Source organism: Globicephala melas, chromosome 1 (genome assembly GCF_963455315.2).
Source record: "Globicephala melas chromosome 1, mGloMel1.2, whole genome shotgun sequence".
NCBI classification, from domain to species: domain Eukaryota; kingdom Metazoa; phylum Chordata; class Mammalia; order Artiodactyla; family Delphinidae; genus Globicephala; species Globicephala melas.
In genome coordinates, this window is record NC_083314.1 from 3,380,102 (window position 1) to 3,405,246 (window position 25,145).

Here is a 25,145-nt window from a genome sequence, read left to right on the forward strand (position 1 = left end):
TTTTATTTTATTTTTTATGGTTTTTTTTTTTTTTGCGGTACGCGGGCCTCTCACTGTCGTGGCCTCTCCCGTTGCGGAGCACAGGCTCCGGACGCGCAGGCTCAGCGGCCATGGCTCACGGGCCCAGCCGCTCCGCGGCATGTGGGATCCTCCCGGACCAGGGCACGAACCCGTGTTCCCTCCATCGGCAGGCGGACTCTCAACCACTGCGCCACCAGGGAAGCCCTGTTTTTTGTATTTTATTAATTTTTATTGGAGTATAGCTGCTTTACAATGTTGTGTTAGTTTCTGCTGTACAGCAAAGTGAATCAGCAATACACATACATATATCCCCTCTTTTTTGTATCTCCTTCCCATTTAGGTCACCACAGAGCATTGAGTAGAGTTCCCTGTGCTATGTAGTAGGTTCTCATTAGTTATCTATTTTACACTATACATTGAAAATCCTAAAGATGCCACCAGGAAACTACTAGAGCTAATCAACGAATTTGGTAAAATTGCAGGATACAAAATTAATACACGGAAATCTCTTGCATTCCTATACACTAACAATGAAAGATCAGAAAGAGAAATTAAAGAGACACTACCATTTACCATTGCAACAAAAAGAATAAAATACCTGGGAATAAACCTACCTATGGAGGCAAAAGACCTGTCCCCAGAAAACTATAAGATACTGATGAAAGGAATCAAAGACGACACAACAGATGGAGAGATATACCAAGTTTTTGGAATGGAAGAATCAATATTGTGAAAATGACTCTACTGCCCAAAGCAAACCACCTATTTAATGCAATCCCGATCAAATTACCAATAGCGTTTTTCACAGAAGTAGAACAAAAAAAATTACAATTTGTATGGAAACACAAGAGACCCTGAAGAGCCAGGGCAATCTTGAGAAAGAAAAATGGAGCTGGTGGAATCAGGCTCCTGACTTCAAACTATACTATAAAACACCTATATTTTAAGTCCAACACTCTTCTAGTTGCTGAGGAAAAGATGGTAAACAAACGAATTCCCTGCTCACAGTAAACATATAAAATCAATAAGGTGCCAGTAAGCAGGGTATGAGATTTTTATAGAGGCTCTCAGGAGAGACCTCTAGGTTAGGTAGTCTTCAAGCTGAGCCTTGGATGAACCATTCGTGGAAGCAGTCGAAATATCCAAAGAGGAACTTTCCAGACCAGGACACAGCAAGTGCAAAGGCTCTGAAGGTATGAAGATTATTTGGGTGGGCAGACCCCTGCAGGACACGGTTAAGATTTGGGAGTTTATTCTGAGTGAGATGGGGATGTATTGGGGTGAGTCTGGGCAGTGGACTTGATGCTATTTGGCTCCAGGTTTAAAAAGGTCACTCTTGCTTCCGTGTGCAGAGCAGGGCTGGCTAGGCTGGTGGTGATGAGTAGTGATGAATCATGGTGGCTGGTTAGGACAGTCTAGTCAGAACCCAGGCAAGAGATGCGGGTGCTTTGTGTTAGGATGGTAGCAGCAGAGTGGTGAGAAGTGGCTGGATTCTGGATATATTTTGTTAGAACCAAGGTCAAATTATTCTTTAAGACTTTTACTAAGTAGGATTCTACCAGAGGTAGATGAAAGAAAAGTCTCTTTTCTAAGGAGGCTTTGTGGTATCTAATTTATCCTGGCAATCACGCCCCACCTTATTCTCTAGGGGCCGTATCTATTAGGATTAACGGTGGTTCTCAGAGATGGCTGGGTGACAGGCCTTGTGTCAGAAGTCAAGCCAGATCCCAGAGCTCCAAAGCTACTATTCCTTCTACTACATTTCACATTTTGCCAGTGTTCTTCTGCAAACCCAAGAGGAGCTTTGATCCAAAAGGCCATATGTAAGGTAATTTTAGTATTAGGAAAAATTCTGAATATTGACTAAATGGTTAGCTTCATAAAAAGCTTACTAGCATTTTATTCTCAAAGGATTAGTGTACTTACTTTTAGCAATGCTTTTATTTTGTAGCCACCACAATAATGCAACAGTTTATATTTGAGCAGTTTCAGTAAGCACCCTGCGTGTGGGAGTGCTTATCCTTGGTTAGTGATATTTTCTGTGCTGCCCTGTTTCTAAATATGTGTGTTTAAAAATTTAAATGTTATCAGAAGCCTACCTGAAAATACCATTTAAGAAACTCTAAGAGTAAAAATGTAAGTGTGTTGCTAGTCGTGACTATTCACATATTTATGTATTCTGAAATATTAGCCAATGACCTATTTTTTTAATCCTGAAAAATTTCTCAGTCACCTGTGCATTTACTATGAGACATTAACCAATCAGCTAACAGGGTTTATTGAAATAATAGTATTGTGCTAGACAGTGCTTCTTATTGTACCATTAGGGTTCTAACCAGTTCTTTCCTTCCTGTTCTTGAATAAGAATTTATTCTTAGAGAGTCTTGGCTGCTATTATATTTAGAATGCTACAGCATGATGCAAATACCCATATTTTAATCAAGAAATATGGACATTGACATTAAAGATGCTTCCTCCTCACATAGTTGTGACTCATTTTTCCTCCACAAGACTTTTTCTTTTTGCATATTTCTCCTAGACCCACACCTGACTCAAATAAACTCTCAGCCTCTTGAGTCAAGAATTTCTTTCTTTCTCTTCCCCAACCCTGTCCTCTGGAAACTGAAATTGAATTGAATGCATTGTGCATCTGCGGATGGTCCCTGTGGTTGCAATTCTGGCCAAGAGGTAGGAAGAATAATCTAGAACTGGACACAGCCCCTGCTCTCGGAAGACCTGACTCCCGAATAAGCCTTCAGGTTACATGATCTGAGGAAAAGCCTGCTGTTAGGCTGAAGGTCTAAACAATGACACTTGATAAAGTCTACCGATTTCTTCTTTTTTAAGAAAAAAAAATGAGCATTTTTTCAACGGTCCAAATGGAATTTTTTAACCTTTTTTTCTGTTCCATCAAAGATGAGTTCTGTCATCTCTTCTCAGGTATTTTCCTTTTGGAGTCTTCTTTTCATTTCGTTCCTCGGCATTTGTGCCAAACCTTGGTGGTAGGAGAATTTGCAGATGTGAGTGTGGGGGGGGGGGTGCTGGGGGTGTATTCATTCATGCATATTTACTAGAGTAAGGCTCTATTAAAATACAGAAATGAGCAGCCTCTGTCTAAGTGAGTAGAGTCTCCCAGGGCACTCAAGATGGCCGCACATACTTGTTGGGAATAGTCTCATTGGTTAGATGGTGTCTAGGGCTCTGTCCCGTGAAAATATTTCATGTTCCTACACATATGTTAAGGGGAACAGGTGACTCTTCCTGTCTTAGAAGATGCTAGAATGGATGTGTGTAGATAGATTCCCTGTAAGCAGGATAGAATAATTTATCCTGTCAGAGGCACTGAGGCTCAAACCCACTCCCTTGTAAACTGGATTGTCTGAAAGTCAGGCATGCTTCAACCCTGCTTGCATATTTTAGGTGTTTTCAAAAGATCATGTGAGAGGAGAAATCACAGTGTATTATCCTCTGTGTCTTCTGTTTCTTGTTGTTCTGTTCTGTTTTCAATGCTTATACTAAACATGATGGGCGAGTACAATGCAATGGTTTTTTGGTCATTTTGTTAGGTTCCAGGGTCCAACATTTTCTAATCCCATTAACAAAAAAGTACCTTGCCACTTAAAACCACAAATGTCTCGAATATTTTAGTTTATGAAACCAATAATTCACATTAGAAATATTTTCTCATAGAGCTTTAAGGCCATGACCAAACAATCCCTCTTGCAATTACACATAGAAATTTACTCATATAATATAAAAATTAAAGAAGTTCTTTTTGTATAATATAGTGACAATAAATTTCACAATTTGATTGTGTTAACTTGGTAAGAGTTATTTATTTAAAAAAGATATTGCTGCATTATGTTAATTAAATTGATTAACATTAAAAGTGTACGTTATGCTGAAAGAAAAATCAGTGTTGAATGATTCTGCTTAATAAACATTGTTAAAGCAAGAATTTTTATTATGTGAAATTATAATTTAAACTCGTGAACCAAATTTGACCTAATGATGCTGGCTGCCACTGAATTTACAAGAGAAAGTGGAAAACATACCAAAGAGAAAAAAAAAATCTGTGGTTTTCCTCCTCAATAAATCAATTTTTCCCAGATATATAAAAGACTGTTGATTATATTCCCATCCTGTGAAATGTGGTCAGTGAAGCTACAGGATCTGCTAAATGAAAGGGCACACACCCTGTTTACAAGATGCAATAGATACTTATTTAGTGTCTATTGTATCTTATTTAGTATCCAGATACTAAATAAGATACAACTTATTTAGTAACTATTCTGCTGAAGAAACGGCAGAAACAGGCAGAGTTGATTCGTGTCCTATTCTCTCTGTACAATTTGACTTGCCTGTTTATACCACTTCAATACAAGTGAGCTGAAAACTTTAGGGAGATTTTATCCCATACAGAATAGAAGAAGTAGAATTGAACAGCATCAGTTCCTAAAAGTTGCCTGTGCATTGTTCTAGGTTTCTTTCATGGAGAATTTGTGTACCATGGTTTTAAAGTTTCAATAAAGTTTTTATCTGGAAGCCAGTAAAATTCAACAAAATTCATGATACACACTTAGATTTTCTAAGCAACTGATAAGTAAATCCACAGTTTTTTTTAAAGTTAGGAATTCTCTTAAGCAACATCATTCAGAGTTTTCGTTTAAAGAGTGACGTTCACTTTAAAGTGTAACTTACACTTTAAAATTACTTTTATTCTTACATATCGGCGGACGTTGTAAAGCAGAACTAAATCATCTTGCAAATATATTATGCGTGAGACATACTCGACCTGTTAAACCACCAAGGCAAACTTTATGCTTTTACTTTCTAAAATTAAAATTTATAAACATAATTTCCCCTCCAGCAAAGCAAATCTGGTTCCCTTTATAGGAGGAAGACATATAAGTGGTAGGACAGGAAAGAAAGAAGAATACTAATTGGTTGGCAGTGATATTTCACTCTTTTAGTGTAAGGCAAAAAATAAAAAGAGGTTGATCTTTACATCTTAGGCAATTTCTGTGTTTTTTTTTAATAGAGGAATCAGCGTTCCTAATATTCATAGACCATATACCTGTCCAGGTCTGACCTATATTTATACTACAAAGACATTTTTAATTGTCACTTCAATAGAGGTCCCATCACAACCATCGTTTATTCATGCTCGAGTACATGTTTAAAAACTGCCCTTCAATCTTAATCATTTCTGCTGCTAGCTCACTATTAGCAAAATAATAGGTTTTCCAGCAATGGGTTCAGTGTGTGTCACAAGTTGCAGTGTTTAGAAAGATGACAATGACAGGAAATATATTGAGAAGTGCTAACTAAAGCACACAAAAACGCAAGACAGAAAGATCTCCAGAAACCTGGTTGAAGTTTGAAACACTTCCTTGTTTTGAGAAGTGTGGAATAGTCTTAGAGTTTTGTTTGATCATAGCAATGAAGCTTAAGGGGGTACAGGAAAGGCCATGTTGAAACTGCTAAATTCTCTGACAAAAAATTTTCCAATATCCCCAACTCTTTCCTAGTCAACACTGGTAACAAGCACTGCCCAGGTCACACCTGGCAGTCACAACAGAAATTTCCAAGCTTGTACTGGAAACTCACTAAGTACCAGATAGACTACAGCGATTACTAAAGCTGTAAGAAGCAGGAGTCACCAAGTCATCAATAAATAATTTTGCCAGCTTCCATTCATATCCATACATTTTATCTCTATGAAATACCTTTTAGAGAAAATTCACAAAGGACTGAATATATACATAAACACATACATAAATAAAAATAAAGGAGGGAAAGGCAAAAGTCAGGAAATAGATGTTCAGCTTTTTCTGGGCATGTTCCTACAAAGCAAATAGAAACTAGAAAACAGTGTGACAGAACAACCATCAAGTGGACATTTATATGATGAGCAAACAGATGAGCGAAATTCACATACACACACAAACCACTTGAACCAAAAGATACTATTAGAAAATGTACACAGGTCTAACTTGTAAGTTTGCTTTATATGTTTTAGCTCTTTATTCGAAATATTGATCTGAGCTCAATATAACACTGAGGTTCATGTCTTAAAAATTTTTTTTTTTGCTTCCAGATCTCATTTTTAAGAAATTTTAGTTAGTAGTTTCCACAAAAGCAAGAGGATTTACTGACTCTGTCACAATTGTGAGTTCATTGTTCTCTTAATAAATTCACCAGGTTTTCTCCATCAGGTTCATGTAACGACACCGTGCTCTGATGGAGTCAAAGAAAGGAAGGGAAACGCTACTCTTACCAGACTTTGCTAATTCTGTTCAACCAAACCTACCTGAGGAATAAGAGTAACCACATCTCAGGTGGCTCTGGGATCTTCACTGAACAATGTAACTCAGATCATCTACAGGATCTTTAGGACGAACCATTTCCAAGAACAACTTTAAATATCATGACATGAGTGAACAATAATGAGTCTGCCTGTGAAAATCATTTTTTAATGCATCGTCATTGTTTCCATATGGTTAAAATTTATGGTTAATAGTTGAAAGTTTATAATTTATACTTGAAAGTATTCCAAGACGATCCTCACCTAAAAAATTTTGGAAAAAATACTTTCTATTTTCCACAGCATCAATTTGCAAATGGCATAATTCTAGTACCAAACCTGCTGGGCTTTCCTTTTCTTTCCATAAGGCTTAACAAGGAGAACAGCAATGTTGCTGTTGTTGTTGTTTGTAATTCATTAACTTCTGTTTCTCTTACAAAAAATATTCTGGATAGCTGGTATACTCCTAATATTCAATATATAGTCCATCCTATATTTAACAAATGTCCAAATAAGTAAGTACACATTAATCACTTTAAATGTCTACATACTTTCTTGCGCCTTTATAAACTCACTAACATCTTGCAGCTCAGAAAATGTCTTCTTTTTTTGCTTGCAATTAAAAAAGCTTCACTGCAACTCAATTGTTTCTTGAAATTCAAGATATTCATTGGGTGGGTTCCAAATTCCACAACGAATAGAAGATTCTGAAGATAAAGTGTTTCTTATTTACTTTTCTTCATCCATGTGTATATAAAACATGAAACAATTTATGTTTACTTTTAATTGGACCTGAGTATAACACCTCTGCCTTAAATTTATATCTACTGCAGATATAGTTAAGAAAACAATAAATTTGGCTTTCAGTTTTGAGATAAGTTACGTGGATGCAAAATCCTCTGATTCTGGTACCCAGGACACTGCATTCTTCTAGCGTTAAGATGTGACTTACTGGGAGCTTACCAGGAAGACACAAAACTCTGTGTGAAACAGTGTAGGTTTCTTTTTATGACACTATAATAGTCAAAATACATCCTTTAGTTTGCAATATGTACATCATAAAACACACACATTTCCTCACTTCTGCCATCCTTCCTTATTCTCCTATTCATCCCACAAACCAGAAATAAACATTCGATGAAGCTTCATTTTACATTTAACAGCTCTCAGAAAGTCAACTTTAAAATGTAATGAAAAATGTTTCACTTAAAGGATCAAGCCACTCATACCTCAAAATTAACTGCACATTAAGTGGCTAACGCTGTACAAAAATCCCCAAATTCAAATCAAGCTCAGTGTCTTCTAAGAAGCAGGGAAACTACACATCAGTTTGCATCAGTTTGCTGCTTTCAAGGTCAGTACTGAGCACAGACAGTCCCCACTCTCTGATACAACTGGAAGATAAAGACACATTACTTCCCCGGGAAGCTGGTCTGGAGCTGTAATCACAACTGGGCCAGGGTGCCCAGTGATCCTTTATGTGTCTAATTAATAACTGCTGCCTTTAGTTTTCCTGAGACCTCACAAATATACACTACCCCCCAACCCCGATAAAGCGACCTTACATACACCAAGATTATCCCGTTAAGTGTTATTTCCAGAAGTGTAGCAAGAATGGGTTTTAAAATCTCATAATAATATTTAAAAAAGAAAAGTTTGTCTTCCTTCATGTTTACTTGATTGTCCGGAAAATCTATCTTCCAGGAAAGAATGATTTTCTGCTTAAATCTTAAGAGCATGAATAGCTTGAGATCATTTCCAAATACTAACCGTGGGAGAAATGATTGCACTCTATGAGCATGTGTTTGAATGGTCAGAAGTCACCTTGCAATGTAAAGTGAATGATCATTTACCCTGGACTTTATGTGACTATGAATAAATCTATCGCAACCGAGCTGCCCTCTAGTATAACCATACAGGGCTGCTGCGTTGTTTCATTTCCCAGGTTTCTGTGTATATGTTACTGTTTCAGTTTCACGTGTCAGCAAATGTCTGTTTACCCGGCTTCCTGTTATTAATTATGGGAAACAGGTTTTCTTGAAGTACGTTAGAGACTCTTTTAACTCTTCTCCAGACAAGGCAAGATATCGGTGATTCCTTTAATGTTTGTACAAAGCCGGAAACTGAGTTAAAATACATTGTTGCCTCACATAGTTTTACAACTTCTTATCTCCCACAAAGGGGGAAAAAAAGAAATAATAAAAAACAAATCACAGCAGCTTCTATTCCCATCGCTAGACACTGCGATAACAGAATTGGATACTTTCTTCATTGGCCATAACAAATTACTTAACAGATAACAGCATGAATTCTGAACTCTAATCACCTACAAAAATGTTTCCAAGATCAACTCAAATAGTAAAATGCTAAAAGACAAGAAGATATGTACTAGGGTAAAAGTATCTATAAAGAGACAAAAATACTGACCCGATTACTGGTGTGTTACCAAGCTTTTCCTATAGAAACATCTGGCCGGTCCATCTGATTCTCTGTCTTTGAAATAGGAGCAAGTATAGTTGCATGCCGTCAAATCCTAAAGGAGCCAAAACATCTGGAAGTTTTAGAAGAAAAGCAAAATAGTTATGGGGGAAAATCCAGATTAAAAAACTGCAGATGTTTAATTGGCCTGTCAGTTACGTTACGAGGAAATAAGGACAGAAATAACCAGAAGCCACTGGTGGAAAATTAAAATAGTTTCATGAGCCAATGCCAAGCTAAAAGCAATGAAATCGGTAACAGAATATGGACAGGGGCTTTCTCAACTGAGATCTGAAAATGTTACCATGTGCAATTTTGTAAATTAGCCATTTCCAAAAAATCTTTTTCATTAAGGCACAATAAAAGTTCTTCAGACTCCCCCCTCTCTCTCTCTTTGGTCATTAATTCAGGCAGTTATGCGGAGTTTGGCTTTCATCAGTGACAAGCTCTCCTCTCAACCCTCTTCACCCCCTTTCTGAGACCCCCTAATACTGCTGAGTGGCCAGAAATTACAGATGCAAGAACAGCTGACAAATGACTGCCAGGCCCCTCCCCCAGAGCCTCGACAGTCAAAGCCCCTGCCAGAACATGCCTGAGAGCAGCACTCTCAGAGACAAAGACACAAAGATTCCATTTTCTCAGTGAAAATAGACTTCATGTGTAAAACACCAGTGAGAAAGATGGAAAGCTGACACATATGAGGAGTTTTCGAGAGGCAGGGCTGGATCTTTCAAGAAGATTGAAATTGCATTTGATTGCATCAAAAACCTCACAAATGTTGTTTAACCTAAAAGTCTTTTCAGTCTGTAAAAAGACATTCGGTGGCAAGCTATCTTATGCTTCTTTTAAGCACATGGTTAAAAAGGAAAAAGGATCTTGAGCCCAGTAGAGAGATGTTGATTACATCCTCCTGCCGCATCAAGGATTAACACTGGTTCACATCACAGGGTCTACAAAATAAAGGGGAAAGTTTAAAAAAAAAAAAACCAAAACTCTATTAAATCAAAGAGTTCGTAGAGATATTAAATCCTTATGTTTTCTATAAAAAGAATCCCCTCCCAGCAGCCCCAGGGTACATTACTGGCGAGGCAGCAAGCTGTTTATTAGAGATTCAAACCATGGCATCTGAGCCTTGCCAAGCAAGCAAGTTTCAGCCTGTGAGCCCAGGGTCTCTGGCTTCCACAGTCTCTCTGGTATCTAGCAGTGAGAGCTGTCTGGTTGGCCTCCATACCGCGCTGGGGCAGTATGTAGGTGCAAAGCCTGGGACTGGGAAACAAAGAAAGATCATCATTGACTATGGAAGGTCATGCTTTTCTTCCTCTCTAAATTCAGGGTGACATTTGCAGGTGAAAAGAGAAATGTGTGAAAAAAAAACTCCCAAAATGAATTAGGGAATTAATTTATAACATATATTCAAGTGATGCTCTAAATGTATTGTAGATACGTAGAGAGAGAGCAAGAGAGAGGGAGAGGGAGAGGGAAAGTTTGCAGCTTTATTATTTGTTTTTCATTTATTTATTTTTTATAGATAGTGGTTGGTTTTTTTTTTAATTTTTACATTTTATTTATTTTTGGCGGCTTCGGGTCTTAGTTGCAGCACACAGGGTCTTTCATTGCCGCATGTGGGGTTTCTTGTTGTGGCACGAGGGCTCCTGAGCACGTGGGCTCTGTAGTTTGCAGCACGTGGGCTCAGTAGTTGAGGCACAACGGTTTAGTTGCCCCGTGGCATGTGGAATCTTAGTTCCCCAACCAGGGATTGAACCAGAATCCCTTGCATTGGAAGGCTGATTCCTAACCACTGGACCACCAGGGAAGTCCCGAAAGTTTGCAGTTTTAACTTATCATAATCTTTTAAAGCAAGGGAGGAAGATTTCTCCCACCTGCCTTCTTAGCTTGTCAACTTTTGTGTGTCTTTGTACTTCTTTTGTTTCATGCACCATGCAGAGGCACATTCAGTTGTATATGAAAAGCGACCATGGGACCACTTTTAAACAGGAGAACCCTATAAGAAGATTTAAATGGACCATTTGATAGAATTTTGTCTTACTCAAATATCCTGGGCTTTGATGGCTCCACTGAAACCTTTAGTAAATATTTCTCTCCCAAAATGAGTCTGCTTGCATCCCCAGCCCAATCCATTCAACAGTTCTCTGTTCTTCGTAAATGGGTTCAATCCTTGTGGAATACTTGGGATGGGCTTAAAATACACTGGAAAGTGTCAGACCATTAACAGGTTAAAATGTAATTAATAGTAGCTGTCAGGGGCTATAGACCAAGACATTGCCCTGGGGAAGACTTAATTTAAAAACTTTACAAAAATTATTTTTTAAAAAATTCAGGACATCCTTTGTCCTCTACCATTCTCTTCCAATCTCCTGCTATTCTTACATTTCTTTAGTTAATAGGAATAGCAGAGAGAAAAACGACCAAAAATTGACTTCGCAATCTAATAAAGGATGGCTGAGTGGAAAATGAGAATAGTAGATAAATTCTATGACCATTAAAATGTTTCACATACACTCTTCATTCCTATCACAGTATTCGGGTCAAAATACTTTCTAGCTATCCTTTCCAATCTAATCAAAATACGGTAAATTTATAACATGAGTTCATAACATTGAGATTTTATTTGTGGCACTAACAATAATCTAAGTGTCCCCGGCACCCATTTATTTGCCATGAGAAGGGAGTATGGTGGATGGAGTGCTTGTTTGGGAGTATAACTTAAAAAAAATTTTTTTTAATTGAAGTATAGTTGCTTTACAATGTTGTGTTAATTTCTGCTGTACAGCAAAGTGATTCAATTATATATACGCATACATTCTTTTTTCTATATTCTTTTCCATTATGGTTTATCACAAGGTATTGAATATAGTTCCTTTTGCTATACAGTAAGACCTTGTTGTTTATCCATTCTGTACATAAAAGTTTACATCTGCTAATCCCAAACTCCCACTCCATCCCTCCCCCAACCCCCCTCCCCCTTGGCAACCACAAGTCTGTTCTCTATGTCTGTGAGTCTCTTTCTGTTTCACAGATAGGTTCATTTGTGCCATATTGTAGATTGCACATATAAATGGTATCATATTGTATTTGTCTTTCTCTTTCTCACTTCAGTTTGTATGATAATCTCTAGGTCAATGCATGTTGCTGCAAATGGCATTATTTCATTCTTTTTATGGCTGAGTAATATTCCATTGTATATAAGTACCACATGTTTTTTATCCATTCTTCTGTTGATGGACATTTAGGTTGCTTCCATGTCCTGCCTATTGTAAATAGTACTGCAATGAACATTGGGGTACATGTATCTTTTTGAATTAGAGTTTTCTTCAGATATATGCCCAGGAGTGGGATTGCTGGATCATACGGTAGCTCTGTTTTTAGTTTTTTTAAGGAATCTCCATAGTGTTTTCCATAGTGGCTGCACCAACTTACATTCCCACCATCAATGTAGGAGGGTTCCCTTTTCTCCACACCCTTGGGAGCATAATCTTTTATGCATTTCAATCACTCTGTAACTTTAGTGAATCTCTGAGCTTCAGTTTCCCTATCTATCATAGGAGGAATTTTGCCAGTCATAGAAAGTTGTTTGGGGATGAATCTGCAAAGGCAGCATGGACTCCAAAATGCTGACATACGTGAGTGCATAGGGGGAGGGGGTGTGTTCAACTTCCATTGTGTTTGAAAAGTTTAAATTTCACATGGAGAACAATTCAGTGTCATAAATAGAAATAGGAAGTCCCTGGTGAATTCAGGAAAATAAATTAGTCAAAAGCTAGGCAATCGCCACACCGCAGACCAGTTGATGGGTGTATGCATGGCCTTTTCAGAATGTTTCAACCTTCTGTAACGTTAAAACTGACAGAGTGATTTTAAGTTTCTTAAAGCATATCTGACGTATTTCTTTATATGAACTCTTTCTCCCCTTGTCAGTCGTTTTCCTGCTAAGTGGGTATGCACAGAGTGATGCTCAAAACCCCAGCCAGAAAACAGGAGCTGTGCTAAGCACCGCCCCCCCTCACTGCCACACCCACGGCCTCTGCCTGGGAAGGTTTGGGAATAGCAGGGGGCACGTGGGAGGCTGTTCAACATTCTTCTCCCTTGTAGTTTCAGCTGAGGGGTATTTACACACCTTCAGTTGTGCCCCGAGCACTCTCGAGAGCCTCACCCCAGGTGCCAAGGAGCACAGAGGAAAAGTACGGGAATGAAACATATTGTTATGTGGACAGAAAATATTGATAGTCTTTTACAATAAAAGCAGAAATACATTCCTAAGGGGAGAATACATTGTCTAACTGAAGAAATGAGTTGTCTAACATTGTCTAACAAACTCATAAATTCTAAACACTGTCTCTTACAGTATTTTTCTTAAACATAATACCAGGATTCTCTGATTCTACAGTAAAAAGGGGGAAAAAACCCCACATTAGCTTGTCTTCATTTAGTTTCATTGAAAGGCAGAAAACCACATGGCTTAATCACATTCAATATTTCTATTTTTGAAGATTCAACCATTATCATAGACTAGAAGAATGATATAAATATAGCACAGTATTATTTAGATAGATAAGTTAGTCTCTTTAGAGAAATTAGATAAAAAATAAAGCAATATATTTAACGGGTTTGGGAATAAAATCTAGACTTATTTATGAGTTGTACTAATAGTATTTAATATTTTAAAACCTTTTTACACATGGGAAATACCTCCAAAGGAAAAGTAATCCTTATAATTAATTAGCATAGCGGAGGTAGGCAAAACTACTTGTTTTACCTTTTCAGGGGTCTCTGGTTGTTATTTTATGGAGAGGTGGGCAAACAATGTTTTCTGGGCTAAATTAGTAGTCTTAGAAAAAGGAAAATTTAGGATACGAAAAGTTGACAGATCTCTATGGATTGCTGGATTGGAAAACATTTCCATAAGAGGATAAAAATCAATTTTAGCTAATTTGCTTAACATGACCTGAGTTTTACATAACATCTTTGTTTTGTACAGGGATCGTGGCAAAATTACCAATAAGTCCATAACGGAAACTGAAGGCAGTTTGATCTACACCTTCAATAACAGTCCCACAAAACTTGAAGAAATATGTTATGTCTCCAAAGACATATACTCCAAAGAGCATAGTTATACCCTAAAATTAGGACGTGATTCAGGTATGTCATTTCTTTGAGTTCAGTTGAAATGCTTTGTTCTTTGTACTGCAGATAATTCTTCTTTTTATTCCCCTAGTCCCTCTCTCTCTTCCTCTCCTTCTTCTCATTAACATATGTCTTTTATAATTGATGTTGTTTACTGTCCTTTCATCAAATCTATGCCACATCACTGAGGCGAGCCATCCGGCAGCACACCTAAGTACACATTAAGGAGCCTGCGAGCCATGAGAGGCTTTGACCGTCTCATCAGGGCAATTATAATAAGCATCTTGGTCTCACTGAAGGCATTGCATTCAAATAATAGCCTTCATCATTACTCGTTTTAAATATGAAAGTAAACTTTGAAGCCCTTTGAAGGACCCAAGCAAACAACACACATGTGAAAGTAGATCAGTGAGCCTTTGAAAAGATATCCCTATGTAAAATCTGTGAAGAATCTTAGGCTTTAAAGAAAGACCTCCAGGTAAATGATGGCTTTTAATAAGACACATGACAATTTCAATTAGGAGAATCCCTTCTGTGTGTTCTCTGTGCCATTTTATATTCCCAGCAGGATTTTTTTTTCTCATCAAGAGTTTCCAGGGGTGTCTACTGTTATCTATGTGTGTAAAGCATATTTAAGTGGTCCCCCAAAGCTATGCTAATTAAAAAAAAAGAAAAAATAAAGAAAAAAAAAACAACAACGTTGTCAAGTGGTCAGACAGACTGGAACTAGAGGATTATAGGTAAGAGGGATAAAATGAAGGGTTGAAAGCTATAATTTCTATTTCTGTGGTGGCAACTGAATCAGCTGTTGGATCAGGCAGTTTAAAGATACAGTCACTTAAGCATAGAGTCTGGGAAGAGGGGACTTTACAGTATACCCATGACTCAGCAGTATAGACTCACTACACGGTCAGGATTACTTGCTGGGTCCTTTTCCTGCTTGTCTATGTTTCCTTTCCCCATACCAGTTGACTCCATCCCTGTATTTGGCAATTCCACATATTACTTTCCTTCCTCCCATTTTTTCACCTTTTTTACTTTTTATTTGAAACACTAGTGGCTTGGCCTCTGACCACTGCTCCATGCTGGGGCTTCCCAGGCAAAAAAGAACGTGTTTTCAAAAGAGACACTGCATCTCAGGAGCATCCTTACTTGACCTTGTTCATTTTTGGACATGCTGTGGCTGTAGATTTTCAGAAAAAGTCCCTCCTCTGGAATGGTTTTAAAGAACACGTATGCACATATGGATATCAGGCAATCAAACATCCATATGTAGAGTGATTTGAAGAATAAATTATAATAGTAACAAATCGCTCATAAAATGATGAGATATAGGTGCCATAATAGTCGCTGTGATCCTGGGTGTTTCAATTCATAATTTGGCCTTCTCTTTATAACCCAATATCTGTTATTGGAATTAACCGAGTCATAGGTCTGGAAGAAATCATAGAAATTTTGAAATCATAGAAATTTTGTAACACAGCTCTCAAATTGAAACAAAGAAAATGAAGCCCAGAAAATAATCTAAGTCGTTCTGCTTGTCTATAAGTGCCATTGGTTCAATTGTAGTTTTGCGTATTTTTAGATAAAGAATATATTTTCCCCAAAACTGGTTAGAAATGTTTGAGAAGAGATAGCATCATGAAAATATATATGCAGTAAAATATCACTATTATTCAATAGGCTATAATATATATTGAAATCACCTGGGGATATTTTCATATAGCAAAACATCCTTTAATCATTGTATAAAGTATGTAAACCATATACAAATGATGCACATGAATGAATATTATTTTTGTATACAAGTACAACCCCCTTTTTGACCTTTTTTGTATTACAATTATATATTACTCATAGTTCTATAGTTATAATTAGAACAAAAAGGATCACCCAGAAGAAAAGAAGGTAAGTTGTCCTAAGCATATTGGAAATTCAGAAGTTGTTTTCCATCACTAACGTTGCACTCTTAAAAAAATGAAGAAGAAAAATCCCTATCTTCCACTTCTGAGTATTCTCAAAAGAACTGGCAGAAGTGAGAGAGTGGAAGAAATCTACTGCAGATAAACAGCTAGATCCTATTATTAAAGGCAGGCAGTAGTATTCTAGAGAAAATAAAATTTGCTCTTGAAGACATAGTAGACTTAATGTTAAACAAACAAGCAAGATATTATACACACCCTAAAGTATGTTTATGAAACAAAGCTTTTAAATTTTTAATTATACCCCTAAACTGGCTTTCTAGTTTTTCTAGGATATCAAACAACTCAAAAAGAAATATTTACTCAGATTAATGTTTGAAACATCATATGGAAATGTGTATAGTGATGTTTACTAGAAATGAGTATTTTTATAAATTAAACATGTAGAAGGTCTTGGCTGCAAAAAGCCTGACCCACTGCCTTAAGGTTAAAAATGCAAATCTTACATAGATCTTAGAAGTTGTTTAACTTTTTAGTTTGAAGTACGTTTTGATGAAAATATTTAAAAGATGGCCACGTCCTCAGTTAAAGGTGGACATTTTAATGAAATAGGAAAAATCAGGAGATTATTAAACACTGGCTCCTTATTCAGGGCATATTTCAGTCCCCAAATATCGAGGACACATCTAGGAGAAATTAATTTTTTTAAAAAAGAATTAAACAGCTATTTTGTGATCATCTTCATGTTAAATTTTGACATATGTTTCAGGGACTCCAAATACAGCTAAACAGCATCAAGATCTGAATTGCCCCTATTATTGTCATCATTTACATAATAGTATGGAAAACACAGAGCAGTGTAGTATCACGAATGCGGATTTAGGGTAGAATGTTATTCCCTAAGACAAAAAGTGAGAGGAATCAGCACACGTGAGGATTTGCATGGTTATTTTCCCGGTACTTCTGTAGACAATTCTGTTACAATGGAGTTTGGTATTTCTTGTCTTAATGCTATGTGAAGAGATCCATGGCTAACATTAGAGTTTGCAGGTGGGTGGTACGTATGCTCTTAATAAAAATATCTGTGATCAAACGTTGCCGAGTTAATTAGGCTTCGTGTCAAATTGCCTCTCTTAGAATCTTCAGGAGCAGGGGGGATGCAGCTGTGTGTCACCTGCCTGCTTTCTACAGACAGTGCCCAAAGGATGTAACTTCATGAAAATTCAAATCAGATTGCATAGAAATACAGTATTCCTAGTCTGCTCTTTATATTTCCAGATAAATCACATACACACACAACATTTGTCCTTTGTTAAATTTTATGTTGCACAGTTCTACTAAGTTTTGAATGGCTTCTTTAGCCAGAGAAGCCCCAAAACATCCTTTGGCTAAGAAAGGAAAAAGTCATCACATGCCCTTCAGAAAACATTTTCAGAGCTGTTGTAGAAGTTGCTGAAAGGACCATTGAAAGATGTTTACTAATGGAAAATATGTTTTGTTTAGAAACTGGGCTGTGCTTTAGTATCTTATCAACCTGATCGATAGGGTTCAATCATAATAGAAATTGAGAAAAAGATGCAATGTAAAAAGGAATCTTGTGCGGAGCAATAAACGTGCAGATAGTGAAATAAATGCTTGTTTTCTCATGATGAAGTCTTATTTCAAGTAAGCAACGTTTTTCAGAAAAAGAAGTTGACTAAGAGCTGAACATTCCCACAAGGCAATGTGCCATGGAACTCAAAATGCCAGTGCGAAAATGTGAGCTCCTAAAAGAGGGTTCAATACTGGTCTGTAATAATTAGCCGTATCTTCTGCACTAAGAAGGAAAGCTCTCTTCAGGGCTTGAGGATTGGTTTGGAAGTGGGGCTTTTGATTATAAGAAAGGGAATTTAATTCATGTTCTAGGGTTTTACAGCTATGATGGAAGGCTTTGGCTTCCCAAGTGGGTAACATGGAAATTATAGTAACTATGACTAACTTAACTTGATGAAATAGGACTTTATTTTTCTCTAGGACAAGGTTTCTCAACAGAAGCACTATTGATATTTTGGACGAGATAATTATGGGTGTGGGAGATTTCCTAGGCATCGCAGGATTTTTATCAGCCTCCTTGGCCTTTATTCACCAGATGTGGGCAGCATCCCTCCCCCACCACATGGATATCTCCAGACATTGCCCCTGGTGGAGAACCACTTGTCTAAACATTTTTCATTTCTTCCCTTATCTCACTGCAAAATGAGTTACGTTGGTTCTTCACTTTACCGTCAGTAGAAACTCTGCATAAAGAACTCATGTGTACCAAGAGAAGAACAGTTCTGTAATGCAAATATTTTCTGCAGATACAAAAAATAAGACTGTAGGAGCTCAGTGTGATAATGCTTTATTTCTCCATGTGCATGTTTTTAACAACAGAGGAAGCTTTCCCTGGTAATAAATAATATAAGATGAAAACAAGGGGAGAAGTGGATATGAGAAATTATCATTGCCAGTGAATTTTGAAAAATATAAAACACTTTTAGAGCAACTATGTTGAAATTAAAAAGAAATTACCATTTCTTTTACCTACATACTCTGCGACTATTGCTTGCTATTTAATTACTGAAGAAACATTTTTATTACCACAGATTTTCTAGGTCAAAGTTTCACAAATTTTCATTGTATCAGATTACTTGAAAGGCTTGTTGAAATATAAATTACTGGGCTTCCTGCCCAGTTTCTGATTAGTAGGCAAGGCCAGAGAACCAACATTTCTAACAAGTTCTCAGGTGATCCAGAACCAGAGATGTCCACTGCCCTAGAGACAAGTTCAACTTCAGATGTAGCTTCTTAGTCTGACTTGATAACTTTTTTCTTTATTGAAAATGGCAGAGGCTATAAATACAAAGACATAAAAGATAAATTTGGGTTTACTCATTTGCAATAGACCAAATCGGCTTTGTCACTGGAAAGAATGACTTATGAGAGCACATGTTTTTAATACAAGAGTCTTCACATACCACTGAAAGACAGGAAACTTTAAAAGAAAAACAAAACTGATGAACTACTCCCAAACAGGGATTTAAAGGAGCTAAAAACTTTTTTAAAATGCGTACTACAAAGTAAAAGTTTATTTTCCTACACCAGCAAACACTTAGCTATCCATATTTTGTTTATATTTTCCCTATTCATTCTTTTCCCACCTGCCAGAAACAGATTTTATCGTTCTCCACCCTCAACGTCCCCCCTCCCAATGTATGCAACAGCTCTTGTCCTTATATATCTCGTAGCTTCAATGCACTGCACTTGGCAAGATCCTATGATATTTAGGATGTCATTAAGCTCCGGGATGTGTAATATATTGAATAAATTATTCAGGATTCAAAAAAATATTTTCAAGGGTATGCAGGGCTGTCACCTATGGCCATAGAAACTGTGCACAGTACAACTCCAGGAGGTGCCGTTGACAGAGGTGATGATGTAAATGGAACTCCTGGAATTGTGCCATCAGGTGTGCCTTAGTCAGATATAATAGGGCAGGTTCAACAGGACAGGCATAACCACAAAACTCTGCAGGGTGGGGGAGACCTGGCTTAAGAATTGCACATGCGATTTATATCTAGTTAGTTGACTGCTCTTAGCTCAGTGTTAAGCCAATCATAATACGAAACTGCCCAGAAGAACCATGCACATCTTGGTGTCTGAGTAGGACAGAGTTTCTGATGTGAGGGAAAATGAGAAGTCCCTTATCTTCGTGGATGGTAGAATGACTCCAGAATCAAGGACTTTTCAGACATCATCTTCAACCCTGCTATGTTAGTAGGAGAACCAAGGCACCAACTCTTCTGTTCATTTACAAACAACATTACACACATGTGCTACATTCAGCATGTAGGTAATCGGGAGCTTCAGACAGAAAGCCAAGAAATTGCTACATTAAATTTTCTCAATTAATATCCATAATTTGGGAACAAATATGGACTGGTTTTGCCCGTGGAATATGCCAAAATAAGGTAGCCTTTAAAATTCCCAGATAGAAATGTGGCATCTTGATTCTGGCTTTGAAATAAAAGTTTATATTGGGAATGATGTATACACACTACTATATATAAAATAGATAACCAACGAGGACCTCCTGCATAGCACAGGGAACTCTACTCAATATTTTGTAATAACATATAAGGGAAAAGAATCTGAACTATATGTATATATATCACTTTGCTGTACAGCTGAAACTAACACAACATTGTAAATCAACTGCGTGCCAATAAAAATGTTTTTTTAAATGTTTATAGGGCTTTTGATAACTTATGGTCTATTGGTAACACAGCAGGGGAAATTGAGAAATAAGTTATTCTTGGTTGAATACCGGAAAATCATCATCCACTTTCCCCTACTCAGGCACTAATACCAAAAGACAGCCCTAAATAGAGTTGTTGATGAATTCATTTGCACCCAAACATTTTATTTTTCTTAACGCAATGCGCAAGCCATAGTTCCAGAACACTTATAGTTAAACCTTGTTATTTTGTTCTTGGACCTACTTTAGCTGATAAGGCCTGTAGCCTTACAGATGCTTTATCACTCCGACATTACAGCTTTGAGAAGGCTCCCTCTCTTGGTTTGCCAAGCATTTTAATAATTTGGGCCTATCCTCTTCCACAGAAGCAAATGTACAAACCCCTACACTTCAACACAGAGACCTCCCATTCATACTGTGTGTTTCCAAAGCACTGACATTAATGCTGTAGCCATGGTTTTCAATGGGGATGGTAATCTGTGATAACAAAATTGTATCCCTTCCTTCCTGCAATTACCTCACTATCCATACAGCCTTGACATCTGGAAACCCACTGCTACAGGAGCAGCTGGCATTCCTGTCCTACAGCAGGAAGTTAACTACGCATTCCAAAGAGCCCCGATTGTTTTGATATTTTCTGGCAGCTCAAGAAGCTTGGATCCTGGAGAACACACTCTTCTGTACCAACCACATTTGGAACCATACACAAAAGCGTAACTTGTCACAACCTGAACTACTTATAGGTATTGGATATTGTCTTTCTCTTAATGACCTATAGCTGCATATGGTGATCAAATTCCAAATGTAACCATGTTAAATATAGAGTGCTTTGTGAGAGAATTAATAGAGATTCTGTTCATACAGTACTCTCCATGGTTTATTTGATGACCTCACTCTGCTATCATTTTCTCAAGTAATAATCTAAATTTTTGGAAGAAAATGGATTAATATAATCTAGAAATCGATTCTTGCAGTACTGTGAGAATCATGATGCTCTGGGTTTGCTCTCATAATGCTCCATTAACAGAGATTTTCAGGTACTTATCAATTTTCTAGAAATCAAGAGAGCTCCAAAGAAGTGCAAAATCACTCAATGTTGGGCAAACCCAACTGTATTTTGGCTTCACTAAATGTCTGAAATGATTTTGGTTTTGAGCTGATAAGATCTATATATTGTTTATTCACGGCGATTTAATTTTTTAAAAGAATCATAGGGAATAACTACTAGATGGATTTACTGTGAATTTATCATTGAAATGGCTACAAATAATTATTACCTTCATTGTAAGAACATTAGTGCTTTTTACTCATCAAATTGAGAATGAAATGGATTTTAGTAACACCCTACAATTACCTTATTAATCAAAATTATTACCAGTGATCTCCTTGAAACCAAACTGGTTTGCTGCAGAACTCATTCAAGACTGCACTGATTCAGAGCAGAACTCTGCAAAAATACAATGACAGATGATTTGTATTTAGTTTACACATTTTATAATGTGTTTTCTCTTTCTTACATTTCCTCCAAAACATAGCAATATTTACCACTGTATATTTGTGTTGGCTTTCAACTCCAACTTAATAAAATATTTCTCTTTGCTTAGCTATTTCTTGTGGAATTTTAAACTCATAGTGATGAAATCAGTCCCCTCTCTCATAATTTAAGAGTTGATTCTAAATAATTACTTATGCCTTCTATTCTAGTGACTGTAATCTCTGATACCGCTCTGGTTAGAAATGTCTTTGATCTGTGTTTAATGTATTTTCCCTATGCTACTGATGCTATGTATGCTTAAGCATTTTTCTGTTTTATCCAATCATTCCTATGATGACCAGAAGATAGTGTGCTTCCTCTTAGTATTTTAATACTCAAATGTACACTGAGTGTTTAAATAACCATAAAAAACAATATTTGTTTGCATAGTAATTGGCTTGTTTACCTTTACTACTCTAGAAAACCTTGCTAGGCAATCTGCCTGGGGCCAATACTTGTAACCGTTAACAATTATGGATTCCAGAAAGATGCTGCTACGAAATTTTTTTAAAATAACATTTCAAAATCAGATACATAATATTCAATATATTCCCTAGGATTGTTCTTTTGTTGCCATCCATGCCACTTGCCTTTCTTCTGATGTTAACTAGAATTCACTTTTCATCAGCAGGCACTGAGTAATAGGACATTTTGTGTCAATCTTGGGCTGTTCCTGGACATTCATAGGCAGATGAAATAGTTTCAAAAGCATAGTTATTTTTATATGATGGAGTTTTAACACAGCCTTTATGTTATGCAGAGGTTTGAGTAGAATGCCAGTGATGTGCTTTTTATTGTCAAGGAATCAATCTGCACAAAAGAGGGTTGGGCCACCGTTCAGCAGGTGGTGACTTCATCCTTTGGTCCAGGTCTGATGAGCTCTAGGGGCTTTGCAAGGAAGGATGCCTGGAACACTGCGTGGGGTCCGGGTGAGGGGATCACAGTCTAGAGTCTTTCCTCATGAGGTGCTGCAGGTGGGTGACAGTAAACGCTAGGGAAGAGTTTTACACAGAAACTTCTCCCCTAGTCTGCACGTTGGGATGGGCAGCAAAAGAAAGAAACCCCCATTTCTACTGAATACAAACCACTCTCTCAAATATATAGAAGAACAGCATTAAGGAAGACTTCAGTCACAGGCTTGGGTTTTGATTTTGTTCGCTTGCTTGTTGATGGGTGTTTTGCAGAAATGCCCAATGCGTTTGAGCTGTTTTACCCTGAGCAGGATAGATGCCGGAAATAGTGCTGATTAAGCTTTTCAACATTTTTCTTTCACTTTTTAAATAACTTTTAATTTTCCAAAGCATTCTTAATCAAAAAAATTGACTTTAGAATTTAGTTATGCCATGTTACAATAATATGTATCAAGGCAGAAAAAATTTCAAGAAACACTGTTTGTGCAGTAGACATTTTGCCTTTAAGCTTTTCAAACCTGGCTTTGGTAGTTTATTATCAAGATTTTCCCAACTTGATGGCATAAATTTGACAGGATAAAAATGTTATTTTTGGCCATTAAACATACTGCTTTCAATCATCCCCAAAATTTCACCTGGAAGAGAAATTGGATCTACTTCTTAAGTATAATGAGAATAGAGAGAGATAGATACAAATTAGATTTATAATATTAGATTCAATCTTGGCAAAACTATTTCCAACTCAGTATCTATATTTTAAAAGATTATTCCTCATATTTTAATATAAAAGAATCAAAATATAAATGCTTAAGTCTTAAAGTTCACTAAATTCTAGAAACTATCACTGGCATACTGTGGTCTCCAAACAATATATGATTTTGACATAAATGTAATCAGCTCCTGTACAATGAGCCATCGAGGCTAAGTGAAAATCATGGTGACTGCTTTCTTTTGTCTGGTTTTCCAAAGAATAAGACATAATAAATCAAATGAAAAATTTCCACACGAAATATTTCCCTTAAAATGTAATATATAATTTACAATTACAATTTAAAGCCAAAAAAAATCTTAAAATTTCACAAGATTTTCAATAATTTAGAAACTTGCTCAGGAGAGAATTCACTCTGCTTTGCAAATGGTTGTAGTATATATTTTATTACAGATTATTAGCTGCTAACATTGCTCACAAAGGTCAAATATGAATGTTTATGTTCTGCTGAGTCTTATAAACAAAATGTGTCCTTATTCTTTAAAAAGAAAAATGTATTAAAGAAGAAGATTGCGTTGTTCTTAATTCCTCAGATAGAAATGCTACTAAACTGCCCCTATGAAAACATTTGAGGTTAGAGTTTTGTCACTTTAAACCCAGATGCGTGTATTTTGGGTACATTTTCTGAGCACTACGTGATCATAAAGTAACCTAAAATAACAATGGAAGAAAACTAAGTTCTGCTGATAAAATACACTTTACTTTTTATGTGGTGTTAACAAAACGACTTAGATGGAAAATGAAATCTGTCTTAGCTTAAGAGAGAAACACAAAGACATTTCCCTTCTGGACAACAGATTTTGGCACTGCAAGATCAAAGAAACAATTTTATCTGCATTGTGACTATAGACCAAAAAATTTTTCAGTATTCCTGTCTCCATGCTAGAGTTTATGTGTCTTTAATGGCATTTAAATTATAGCCCTTCTGTAGCCATGCAGTCAAAACACCACGTCATCTGATGAGACACCATATTATAATCTGTCAGTATGTCATTTTAAAACCCTTCCATACTGTACTTGTCCTCATTTTTCTCTTTTGCTAGAAAAAAATTGAACAAATTGTCTTTTAAACTGGATTTATGAGTTGACCTAGTCAAGCGAGACAAAAAGATTACTTTGCTTTATGTTATTTTAATTTAATTTAAACCAATTTATAGATTGTTTTCCTTTTTTTCTGCAATACCTCCTCCACATTTTAAAAAATAAATTTATTTATTTTTATTTTATTTATTTTATTTTTGGCTGTGTTGAGTCTTCCTTGCTGCACGCGGGCTTCCTCTGGTTGCGGTGAGCGGGGGCTACTCTTCGCTGTGGTGCGCGGGCTTCTTATTGCGGTGGCTTCTCTTGTTGCGGAGCACAAGCTCTAGGTGCGCGGGCTTCTGTAGTTGTGGCTCTCGAGCTCTAGAGCGCAGACTCAGTAGTTGTGGCGCACGGACTTAGTTGTTCCATGGCATGAGGGATCTTCCCGGACCAGGGCTCGAACCCCTGTTCCCTGCCTTGGCAGGCGGATTCTTAACCACTGTGCCACCAGGGAAGCCCCTCCTCCACATTTTTGTTTGTTTTTAGTATTATCATCTTTCTTATATATGACATGATGCATGGTATACTATAGACACATATTAAATGAAAATCAAGAATGCGTGTCCATTAGGGAATTATAGCTAAAATATTTTTTCCTCAAAGCAAAGTGTTTTATATCAGTTTAAACTGATATATAAGAGTGACTATTACATATAAGTGAAAGGGGCTGTAATCTGAATTCTTTTGTAGCACACAATGCAGATG

General features: G+C 36.9%; 1 long non-coding RNA gene across 3 annotated transcripts in view; it reads left to right on the forward strand.

Moving 5' to 3' along the window:
• LOC132596797 (uncharacterized) overlaps positions 1-25,145 on the forward strand; it is a 110,013-nt gene that overhangs the window by 23,896 nt on the left and 60,972 nt on the right. For 2 of the 3 annotated variants that reach the window (XR_009562814.1, XR_009562807.1), the window contains exon 2: positions 13,803-13,963. This is a non-coding gene — a long non-coding RNA (uncharacterized lncRNA). Of the gene's footprint in view, positions 1-13,802; positions 13,964-20,679; positions 20,865-25,145 lie in introns of those variants that run through there. The other variant, XR_009562809.1, reaches the window with a different exon arrangement.